We start from the raw sequence: 12,011 nt of genomic DNA, 5'->3' as shown, positions 1-12,011 counted from the left end.
CTTGTTATTATGGTGAGTCTGAACGAAAGTGAACTCAGAGTGCATGGCACATACCCTCGGAAATCTTTTCACTTCATCAAGAAATTAAGTTAGACATCTTTATGTGTTTTTAACTATAATGTAAGAGACACCTTTTATCTGAACCCAATTTAATTTGGGCGGCCTGTCCTCCTTGTTATCAACATGTACTCGAAAGGGAACATTTTGTTTGGCTTCTGAGCATCAAAACATCAATTATTAAAAAAGCCTTTCAAAGAACATGTTGAGCTGGAGCATTATTTTCATGTCAAACCACCGACACCTGTGATTTGACAAGTTGAGAGATGTGCATAAGAAGTAGCCCCTTTGTGAGAGAAATTAAATCTTCCACCATAGATCCCTGTAAACAAGAGAGGGAGTCCTTATCACCTCTGCCTCCCTGTGAAGCTGCATAGCTTCAATGTGTAACTGTGCAGAAGTGAGTGCAACTGTTCAGAATTATGTTGTAGCCTTTACTAGGCCACAGAAGCTAAGAGATTGTGTGACTGCAAGGTTTCCAGCATAATTACGGATTTAAATCATTTGCCACATATTTAGCTGCTACATGATGTCTAGATTTGATTTTAAAAAGTGTTTCTAGCTCAATTTGATCAAATGTTACTGAAATAAAGTGTTAACACAATGGCAGACACTTTGCAGAAGCTGACTAGTCACTTTTCATATACTGACTGCTTTTTTCGGCATCACTTCTATACTAATGAGATGAATAGTTTGCCCAGACCGCATTAATACCCTGGACTGATAGACTGGGGAAAGGCTTTTGTCTCCATCATCATCACAATATCAGTACATATTTAAATGCGAACCAGAGAGTGTGCAAATAATTTTTTTTGGCTGGGATGAAAATGTGTCTTTCCCATTATTCGTGCAATTTCATGCTACAGCAGAGATACTGTTCTCAAAGTAGCGATTATTTCACTAGCTCAACCAGAGTACATAAAAGTTTTAAATATTTTAATTTTCCTTTTAACGTCAAAGCCTGAAACATTAATCTTCCTCCTAGTGCGTAACTTACATTCTACATATGTAATGTACAGTATCATAGCACAGAGCCCTTCCTTAGAGTAAAAAGGTGCTTCTAAAACCCCAAGTGTAGATACAGAGTAACCCTAAAATTGATGACCAGTTATGCAATGTAAGATATACCGAATACAATACAAACTTATTTCCATAAGTGTGCACATGTGGGCTTGTTTTCTGTTGAGAGCAGTAAATAATTCTAACTCCCAACAGAAAATGAGCCTACAGTGTTACACTTCTTGTAAAACACACAAATCTTTGTAAAGTAGTGTTTCTAACTTTAAATGCAAGACATAATCAATAAAGGGTGGTGAATAACATTTTCAGTAGGATTAGTGAGTGGGTTTATTTTTTTTTAATAAGAAACATTGTTTAGGTTCCTTTTATATCAAATGACAAAATACCAAGATAATACAGATTGTGCGTTATAAATCTACATAATGTATCTTTTCTTAGTATATAATGTAGTCAACCCCGCTGTGTAAGTTGGTTCAGGGATATAGAATCATTCCAGCTGCCCTGCGTATTGCTTGTGCTATAAATACGTTTGCATTGTTCTCACTGCAATAACTGAGATGGTTTCTAAGGAGTTCATTTAGAGCAGTGACACTCAAAGTATGGCCCAGGGGCTGCTTGCAGCCATCCTGGCCCTCCCATGCGGCCCCCTGGTGAACAGATGCTGTTCTTTGCTTCTGTTTACTTGACAGAGCACTAACATTCAGAAAAATGTTAAATAAACCGGCAAGCATTTATTTGCAGGCTAACTCAAGTAAAAGGAAAGAAACAAGGAAGGTGTCCTGCACCACTTAACTTTAGGACAACCATCATTATTAAAGATGTCTTGCAACAAATGTGTAAAAACTATGTTAATGTCTTTTCAAAATTCAAACAAGTGTGTTTCATTTGCATGCACAAACGTTTGACTTTAGTACATTAGAGTATGTCAGTGCATTGAGAAGTGTTTTTTTAACCCCTTTGCCGCAGGGGTAATTCCCCCACGGTGTGGGGGGGGGCGGAGGGGGAGCACGGCGCCGCGGTGCTTGTGACGAGCGCAGCTCATCATGAGGCACAGTGGAGCTGTGCTCATGACGAGCTGTGCTCGTCAGAAAGCCGCCCACTGATTGATTCTCCCGCACAGGCGGGGAATCAATTGCACGTGAGCGGGCCGCGACCGTTATGAGAGCCAAGCTCGTCATGATCACAGCTCCACTGTGCCTCAAAGCATGGAAGGGGTTTTAAAAGAGATAGTTTTCAAAGATGAAGGATTAATGCCTCCACCCACCCTGACAACAATGGCAAAAGTGAACAAAGAGGCAAGTGAATTGTCATGTGAATCCAGCTGGGTGAAATGGGTTGTTCTTATACATGGACAAAATTATAGTTTATTAAATGAAACACTGGAGGGTTTTGTACAGCGCACATCCTGAACTCGTGTATTTCAAGGTGCTCTTATATGCAGTATTTAAGGATAAGAGGGAAAGAGAAATAAAACAATTGCATAGGATTTCACAATATGGTCAAGTGGGAGAGCCAGGATTGATACCAGGTTTTCTGGTTTCACATTATGCAATTATATTTCATTCCAATTCCAATTCAATAATCAAGGTACCTGTTTTGTACATGTGACTCTCCTAAGGTAGCAATAGCAAGCAGAACAGGCTTACCCCAAGTCACTGTAAAGCATAAAACTCTAGAGTTGAATTGATCACTATTCTAAAGACCAGCGTCTTTATTTAGAGGGTACACCATGTACATGATGTGCTTCCTCTATATCCACCTTACACCCCTCCTCACTTCTAACGCCCCTCTCCCACCCTGCTGACATCAATGTGGCCCTCGGGCACACCACCAACCATACTTTGTGGCCCCTGGGAAAATGTTTGTGAGTGCCCATGATTTAGAGCTTAGTGGGCCTACCGCTGACCCACTGCTGCTGCTGAGACCTGGCCTCTGCCAACACTGCAGATCCCAACCTGCCATTTTAAGTTGTATGCCAATGGGATGGGATATTTCTACAGAAGAACTCCCGCCAACACAGGAGCAGCTCTCACTGAAAGTATCAATACCTACTGGGCGGCCATGTTTTCACAGCCTGTTCAACAGTTTTTAGTTTTTTTAGAAACAAAAACCATAAAAAGCCATTTTAAAAAATCCCTAACTTGTTAGGGTTCTCTCAGTGTTTTTTGTTTTTGTTTTTGCATTTTCCAGGCCTGGACTACGGGGTTAGGGCCTAAGCAGCATTGCAATGTCTGGCCATAAATGGGGCGGTCTCATGATGCCTGGGAGTCGAAGGCATGTAGAGGATGTCCATTTGACACGAGGCTTCTATTAGCAAAGTCAGCTGACGTTCCGGCAGATCCCACACTTCTAAATAAAGTTGGCAGATTTGTGAGTCAGACAGACAAAGCATTTCGGCAGATTCCCCACTTCCACCCTATTTAGCTAACCCCGCAATATAACAAACTGGGACGGACATTTATATCAAACTAAAGCACACTGTTTGCATTAATTGTGCAAGCAAAGTAAGTTATACTGAGAGGCTTTTAAGTGGTAATGTGGTGACCCTAACATTTGCACATTTGCAGTTTGTGGCTCTCCCTGTAGTAATTCCCTTAAGGGGCGAACCTGGCCGGCGAGGTTAGTGATTTCCCAGATAACAAGAGCCTCACGTTTCTGTGGAATTTCCATTTGCCATGGAGCTGAAGCACGCCTGATTGATATATGGCTTCAGTGGCACTTTCCCATTTGACGCTCCCTCGCCCTCTCTCTTCGCTTGAGCAGCAGCAGCCGGAACTTTTGTGAGTTACAAAGGTAAAGGGGGAGCCCGAGTGACTGCCGCAGGGAGAGAACGAAGACAAAATGCACTTTCACACCGTGGGAACTCCGAATAACTGTTCCAACTGAGCGGGGAGTAGCGTTTTCCAAAGGTAAGAGCCATTCTAGTGGAATTCTCGCGTGCACTTTCTTTCATGCGTCGTGTTTGAATTGCAACAACCCTTGTTCCGAAATGTGCTAACCGGAACACTGGAAGTGTTGTCCCTTCCGGTCAAGAATCTATGCTGTGCCTGTGCTCTGGTACAGAACCGCGCCGTTTATTGCCCTGCGGCCCATGACCACGCGCTATCTGCCCATCCGTGCCAGCCGTCCGCAGGGGTGCCCAGAATGCCTTCAAAGAACGGGCGCATCTTATTTCTGGCATCCCCTGTCATGCTAGGTGGCACCACTTTTAATTTGCGTAATAATGTTTGCCTCAGCTTTGTCGTGGATTGAGGAGTGCTGGTTGCGGATTAGGACGGCTTTAATGTATGGCTTTGATTGGCTGCAGGCTATGAGGAAATCCGTGGTGTTTGTCTTGGCTCGGCCACACAGGAGTATATTTAGTAGCCAGTTTAGCCCCCTTCGGTACAGCACATGCTGTAAAGTGGATGTGCGCAGACGGTGTGGAGATGCGCAGTCCAGAGCTGGTAGTAGTCACTGTCTGAACCTGTTGACCCAGAACTGCCCCTTGTTTGGGGTAGTTGAGTGACGCACTTTCCTGAGCTCCTGGAAGCTCGAAGACAGATCACTGTGAGGTGGCTGCACACATCTGGCGGGGGCAGCCGACGGAGCCCGCTGGTGGCGGCTTGTTAATTTGAAAGTGGGCTGCGCGCATGGCACTGCATCTTTCGGAGGAAAGGGAAATGTGATTCCACTCAGGAAGGGGTCATCTCTCGACTACCTGCAAAGACAGGGTAAGTGTGGCGCCCCTGCAAAACCCACTATGCTTAAAATGCCATAAATTATGCATGTTACAAAATTATCCGCGGTAGGTGCATTTGTAGCCTTGATGGCTTCTTGGCACTATACCTGGGTGCTCATTGCCACCTAAAATTTAATAACCAGGTCGGAAGGAGGAAAAAGATGAGTGAAGTGGCCGCGGTGGGTTCTGAAACTGTGATTTTTATGTCATGAACTGACCTATGAATAAGCCCAGCGAGACGCAGAATCTGACTCTCCATCACAATAATTACATTTCATGTTTGAGAGGCGCTGTATTGTGCATTCCGGAGCTTTGCTGCAATCCTGTTCTTTGGTGCATACTGAACCATGTGGGACGTGCAGAGTGCGTGTTCACTCTGCAATGTCTGAACAATTACTGCGAGCTTGTTTCACGCGAGGGAGACTGTTTTTTCCTGCATGCACATATATTTTATTTTTCCTTTAATAAAAAAAATGGAACACACAGCTTCACAATGTTGAACAGCTCGCGCAGAGGTGTGATAAATCAACGGTATTTCGACGCAGCAGCCCTTGGTACAATAGATGAATATTGAAATCGCATTAATCACTGACCTGATATTCCTAAAAAGGCAAAGGCATCGTCGTGATATTGTGCAAAGGGCGTTAGCTTCGCGTACCTGCAGACTTTTTTTTCAATTTGCAGAAAATGCTATTTTTTTGTGCGTGAAATGCAAATACTGTGGAAACAATAGCTGTGGGAACCCGACGAAACAGGAAAAGTTTCTATAGGTGACTTAATATTAAATAACACGGTATAGCCGTGGGTGGCTGTAACGTGAATGATATATAAGGCAGTGGGAAAGAGGGTTGCTGCGGTTTAGACAACTTTATATGTTCTGGATTTCGAATCCTTTCAATTTTACGTACATGCTGTTTCTTTTTCCCAGTCTGGTATTATAGTTTTTTCAAACAGCACTCTATTTTGTAGTTATGGTGGTTCCATGCGTGTCTGTGTCTTGTTTTAGAACTATATTTGCGGTTTAAAAACGTCCTCCACCCACCCAAAAAGTCTGTGGTGTTTCTGCCAGGAGACATACATTGTCTGACAGAAATTCAGACTGTCCTCTTATAAAATGCTTCTTTCGGATCACGTGGACCCTCAAGGGTATTGACACTTCCTTGATTTTTTAAAGTAAATAATCAACGTGGCTCCATTTACACTTCAGAAGCCGTTATCCCTGTCTATTGGTGTTGAATACCTTCAAAAGGAATTGTTAATCTTCTCAATAGCGTTCTTTCTTTCCACTGGGTGCGTGTGCAGCCCAGTGTCAAAATACGAATAAGCTTCAACTGGGCAAAGCAGAAACCTTTTGCAACAGGTCAACTGGAGTTTCCACCAGGATTGCCAATGCGCATTACTTTATGGAATTTCCACCAGGACTGCCAGAACCCATTATTTTAAAATTGAATAATGTCTCAATATAAACATTCAGGAAATTAAATAATTTTAGGCTAGTGTAAAAAATAGCCGTTGTTGCCCCCTTGGTGAAAGAGGTACACTCACTAAACCAGGAATGCCTGTATGTTCATGTAATTTTGCAAAACCTCATAGGTTCTACAGGGGCGTAACGAAAGTCCCTGCAGCTGCTGCACACAGGAACCCCAACCCTTCAGGCGCCCCCAAAACGTGAGAGGCCCCCATTCAGGCGAAGGCCAATTCATTAAAAAAAAAAAAAAAAAAAAATATATATATATATATATATATATATATATATATATATATATATATATATATATATATATATATTTGTGGCATTAGTCTGCTGGGTGGTGGTTTGACACTTTAAGCCATGCCCGCATTTTGGATTGCGCCATTTTGAAAGTGCGTAATAGAGCGCACCCCCTCGTCATCATCATTATTCTAGGGGCTTTGTGCGTCTGTGCCAGCGCGCGCCGCGGCACCGTCGAGTGTGACTGACAATCCCTGACCCGGGCACCATCAAAGGATAATTGGCCCTGCTGGCGTTAGATGCCGTTCACTTTCCATCGGCCGCGTAACGCCTGCTAATCCTTGATAAAAGCCCAGCTGTAGCCAGAGTGATCGGCGGCCCCCGCCTCGTCTGGATTTTCCACAGCCCTGCAAAGTGAATGCCCGAGGGGAAAAAATAGTCCGTCTGCCCCGGCTCCGATCAGCTGCTATTTCCTTTTTATGTACGAGAGCGTGGCACATATTAAAATGTCTATGTAAACAAGTGGTATGCTGGGAATCCCTCTCATGCCCAACCTCTAATTTAGCAGAACAATAAAAGCAAGGCCGTAAGCCTCGCGAACAGCTGGTAGTCTGTACATGCGCCACGCTTCATAGCCCAAATCAGAGCAGGATTCTGTGGGTGGCACAGGACCCGTGACTGACCCCTTCCTCGCACCGCAACCACTTGCACTGTGTCATATGGACGATGCCATCCAGACAATGTAGCTTCCATGTGTTTCGCGGGTCAGCCCTCCTTATGTAATAATTCTCTAATCACCGTGAGCTCAAGACACCTCCACATTGGGAAAAAAACAGCGCAGGGATATTGTTGGGAGCGTTTGGTGAAACGTGTGTACATTTCTGGAGATTTTGATTAATTTGAATCCAATCAAATTGGTTTCTTCTCTAGATCAAGACCACTGCATATCTACTCTGCTTCAGAAATTAATAGACGCTCTTCTAGTCAACTAGTTAGATGGTATGTTATGCTATGGCATTTGTAAAGTGCTTATGACCATCATTATGCTATGGTAGTTCTTGTACCATCAATCAACTGTGTCTATTGTTTGTTGGTGTTTGGTTGTAGGATGTTAGTAGACATACTCTCCATTGTTCAGATTCAAAGTGATATGGGTAGGTTACAGACAAAGTAAACTAAGTTAGATAGCAGAACATAATTGTAGTGTTGTCTGTGTGTGGATGATTGTGCCTAAGAACTTTGGCTTGGGGGGGACGGTTGGCCATTGATCGGCTGGAGAAAAGTGCTGTCTTTATTTTCATCACTACCCCCTTAGGTAATTAAGGTGCAATTAAGTTGACACACAGGTGTGGCATACTTTTGCTGATTTTAGCTGAATGGTTTATACTGTCCATGTTGGTGTGGTGTGTGATGGTGTTGTTGATTTGACAGCACTTTGGTAACTATTTGCAAATAAGGGTGCAAGGGTTCTACCTGGTAGGTGCTCTCTGAAAAGACCATTTGTAGGTGTGTCTAGAGCCATGGTTTATGCTGAAACTGCACAGATGTATTTTATTGAGTAGTACTTACCGTTGAGAATACACTAGAAGTTGCTCAATGTAGACTCTGCAAGAAAGAAGTTTGGTTAACTAAAAAACCTTCTTAGAAGGGCCTTCAATTGGTGTTCCACGCTAAATCTGGATTCTTAATAGATACAAAAATGTGAAGCACTGGTTTAGTGCTATTTAGGTCTTTTTTTAGAAACACGTCCCAGGATGTTATGATGAATATTTTGACCTTATAACAAAACAGCATCATTTCTTCAGTTTTATTCTAGCAGTGCCGGTAAACATAGTTCTAAACTAGTAGCAACAGTCTCCAACCATTACTGAACAGAGTACTCAATTAAGCCTAAAACAGACGCCAAAACTCATTGAAGCTGAAAAATGTGGGGAATAGAGACTTATCTAAAATGTATTTACTAGAAACGTTAGCCTAAGAGGTAGATGTGTGAACTGTCAATTTACCAGTCGCAATACACCCCTGAATGCTTGCAGCGAGGAGATGTTAAAATTCATCTTACTCTTGAGACAAATCTTTTCAAACGGATCACAGTCATGTGCAAGATATCCAACCATCCCACTGCCAAGAACTACTTAAGTTTCGCACGACTCACTATATCAGTGCCCATTCGCTGTCGATGCAGGTTAGATTGCAGAAGTATTTAGACTTTTTAATAAACCTTGACATTTAATAGACTCATCAGTGCTTTTTGTGAAATCTGCAGTATGTGCCGACCTTTAAAAGATTTGCTTCAGATGAGCATCATACATAAAATTGCGTAGTATATGCAGGGCCACTGGAAATATGTGGTAGGAGAGGGCCAAATTGTGCGGCAGGGTTGTGTAAATTATGCGGCAAGCAAAGGCAATATATGCAGCATAACGCAACACATTTTGGAATAACATTACTTCATGTTTTCGTCATTTTAAACTTGGTAAGGTTGATTGCACCACCTTAGTACTAGTTTCACACCCAAATATAGCTTTGAAGAAGGATGTACGTTGTTACAACGCATGCTTTTACTACGCATGCCTTTACAACGCAGGTTTTTCAATGCAAGTCGTTACAACGACTTGCGTTGGGGGGTGCTGGATAGTGAATAGTTTAATTTACTATTCCAACTCCAGTCCCCGTAGATAGTAGGGAAGGTGTTGGATAGTAAATTAAACTATTACCTATCCTAGAGCGCCCCCCCCCCCAGCGCAATTCGTTGTAATGACTTGCGTTGAAAAACCTGCGTTGTAAAGGCACTGCGTGGTAAAAGTTGCGTCGTAAAGGATGTTTCCCTTTGAAGAACAGAAAGGTGATCAGTCCAGCTTTGCAAAGGGCCTTCCACTGGGTGGTAATGTTTCTCACTGCATTTTTATAAACTTTTGAACTACTTAAGGTAGAAATAATACTTTTTTGTTATAATCTGCAGATTATGTAGCAGAGGATGGATTATGTGGCAAATGCTGAAAATCTATACCAATGCGATAATCACCACGACCGCACAATCTCATAATTCCAGTGGCCCTGAACATATGCATGGAGAAATGGAATTGAAGTTGGTCAGTATGTTTAATGCTCAGTGCAGTCGTCACAGTTGGAAGATGCAACATTAAAAGCACAAAGACAACTGCATAATGCAAATGACGGAGAATAGAAGTAGGATTTTCAAATAATTTACTGAATGACTAAGAGTTGTGTACTTTGAAAATGACAGATTCTCAGCAGATGAGTGAATACCAATCACCCCCCACCCCAAAAAAAATCCAGAATCTGATTTTTGAGGGGGGGGTGGCAACATACACCTTTATATGAGCCACGTCATGTTAACAGTAGGTCTAAAAAGTATAATAAAAAGAAGTACAGAGAGAGAGTAGACTTTGGATCAGTCCCCTCAGCAATTGATTTGCAAGTGTTTTTAGTGGTTTGCCATTGATTGGATGGGTTGGCCTTCACCGATAAGATTTTCTGGATGGTTGCAATTTCCAATTTCTGTTCCAGTTAGGTTTTGGTGATAGGTAATCAAGTAGTTCTTTTGTGAGCCTGTAGGCACAACATGACGTGCAGCTCGTGCGTGTTATTTGACATACATACTTTATGCTATTCCCATTAGAACATTTTGATTGCCTGTTTATGGCTTTTTTTGCTTATGGAGTATGTGCTGTTTGGATACTTTAGTCTTACACACATACACAGTGCTAGTGGCTAGTCACATTTGCATACTCATTTGTTTTATTTTGCTGCCATGATAACATGCTGTTGTATATATGACTGTTATTGTTTACATAGAAATAACGTGCATGCACATAGCCTTTGTTAAAGGTACGAGAAAAATACCTTTTGTCAGTAGTATCTGCCAAGCAATATTTTGCAGTGTATGCCTTTTTTGTTTACCACTTTCATCGCAAGCTTCCTCTTCTCACTCTTTTGCATAACTCTTTTTTAAGAATATGTATAAACTTTGCTGCTCTATTAATTTGAGCAGAGGAACCCTGCTAACAGTCATAGCACAAGATATTTGCTTCATTATTGAATTTCTTCTCTACAGATGGTGCAACACACAAAGTTGCCTTGATATTACCAAAACTCAACATAATAAGATTCAGAATTACTGGCTTTATCAAAACAAATCAAATCAACTTTATTTGGATTCAAACCAACCACAAGAGTACACACATGCTGTAAAAACAATAAACAAATTAAAATCATGCAGACATAATACACATAACAGGCGTTAATATGTCAGCAGTAAATAGAAACTCATTAACTTTTCTGCAAATTCCTAATATAGGTAATAGATTTAAAAAAACAACATTAAAAGTCACACATTCATCATTCAGCATCTGTAGAAATACTATAGCAGGACGAACTTGAGAAAACCCCTTCCACTTCAAAAGTGGAATAATAAAAGTTCTTCTCGGTTTAACAAAGTATTTACAAAACATTCCAAAATGGAGGGTGCCCTGTGGAGACACAGTTTTGCATCCGTAGGCACACATAGAGCCCAGATCAGATCATCCTTTGTGGTAGGCTAAAAGTAAATGCAAAAGATTAAATATAAACCTAGTAAGCAGATAACAGTCTCTAATATTTTTAACAAAGATAAGATATGGCTCCATCCTCTGTGTTGTTGTTAGCAACACATACCTCTGAACCATAGGCTTCTGGAGGTCTAACTCCTCTCTTGCCCAAGCTCTTCTTTCTAACAAGTTAGTTTCAATCCAGAACCTATCCACTTTACACATACACTCAGAGATTGAAAAAAGCTTTCCCCTCCCCAACTGCATAAACCAATCCTTGATATATTTCAACCAAGGGATTCCTAAAGCTCCATCAGTCAATAGGCAGTCCTTTAAAGTGACCCTGTTCAGGCAAAAGGCTTCACTGGTCCACATTCTAATCCAGTCCAACAAAGGTTACAAAGGTAGAATATCGCTCAAATAACCTACCCCCAGTTCTACAAGGATACACAGTGAGGTAGTGCTCTGAGGAACACAGAGTAACCGCTGCAATATTTTGTTCTCAGAGACCTGAAAACGACCCAGAACCAGTTACACTCAGATCTTACTAACATAAGAGGTTTTTGAAATGCATTTAGCCTGTTCTATCTTCATCAGGGTCTTAAGGGGTCTACTGCCCAGCCTCACAGCAAACTGGAGAACTGCAGCCATAGATGTTGAGAGCTCATCAGTCTTAGCACCCACCAAAGGTTTCCATGACAGAGTCTAACAACACACTTAAGTATGAGAAAGCCTCTGCCATGGCAATTGTGTGGTTACAAATTCTAAAGATTACATTTTGCCGAACTCGGGCTTACCGCCAACACAAAACAATTTGGTCTAACTTTGCCATAAAAATAACAAAGGAATTTCAAAGAGTTTGCAGTCCTTTCGCTGTCTGAGCCTTCAAGACCGCATCACCCACATATAGCAACATAGGAATTGGGAGAATACCTATATTGGAACAATTAGC

The 12,011-nt window shown here is 41.8% G+C and overlaps 1 protein-coding gene across 3 annotated transcripts in view; it reads left to right on the top strand.

Moving 5' to 3' along the window:
- Positions 1-3,504: 3,504 nt before the first annotated feature.
- NDP (norrin cystine knot growth factor NDP) overlaps positions 3,505-12,011 on the top strand; it is a 386,819-nt gene continuing 378,312 nt past the window's right edge. Inside the window, exon 1 of one of the 3 annotated variants that reach the window (XM_078656186.1) lies at positions 3,505-3,986. The gene's annotated coding sequence lies outside the window, so the exon portion shown is untranslated. Of the gene's footprint in view, positions 3,987-4,486; positions 4,791-9,492; positions 9,602-12,011 lie in introns of those variants that run through there. The other 2 variants (XM_078656184.1, XM_078656187.1) reach the window with 2 other exon arrangements.

The sequence above is a fragment of the Lissotriton helveticus genome, chromosome 8, assembly GCF_964261635.1.
Source record: "Lissotriton helveticus chromosome 8, aLisHel1.1, whole genome shotgun sequence".
In the NCBI taxonomy this organism is placed as follows: Eukaryota; Metazoa; Chordata; class Amphibia; order Caudata; family Salamandridae; genus Lissotriton; species Lissotriton helveticus.
The sequence above is the reverse complement of the archived record's forward strand: the minus strand, read 5'-3'. Positions and strand labels throughout refer to the sequence as shown.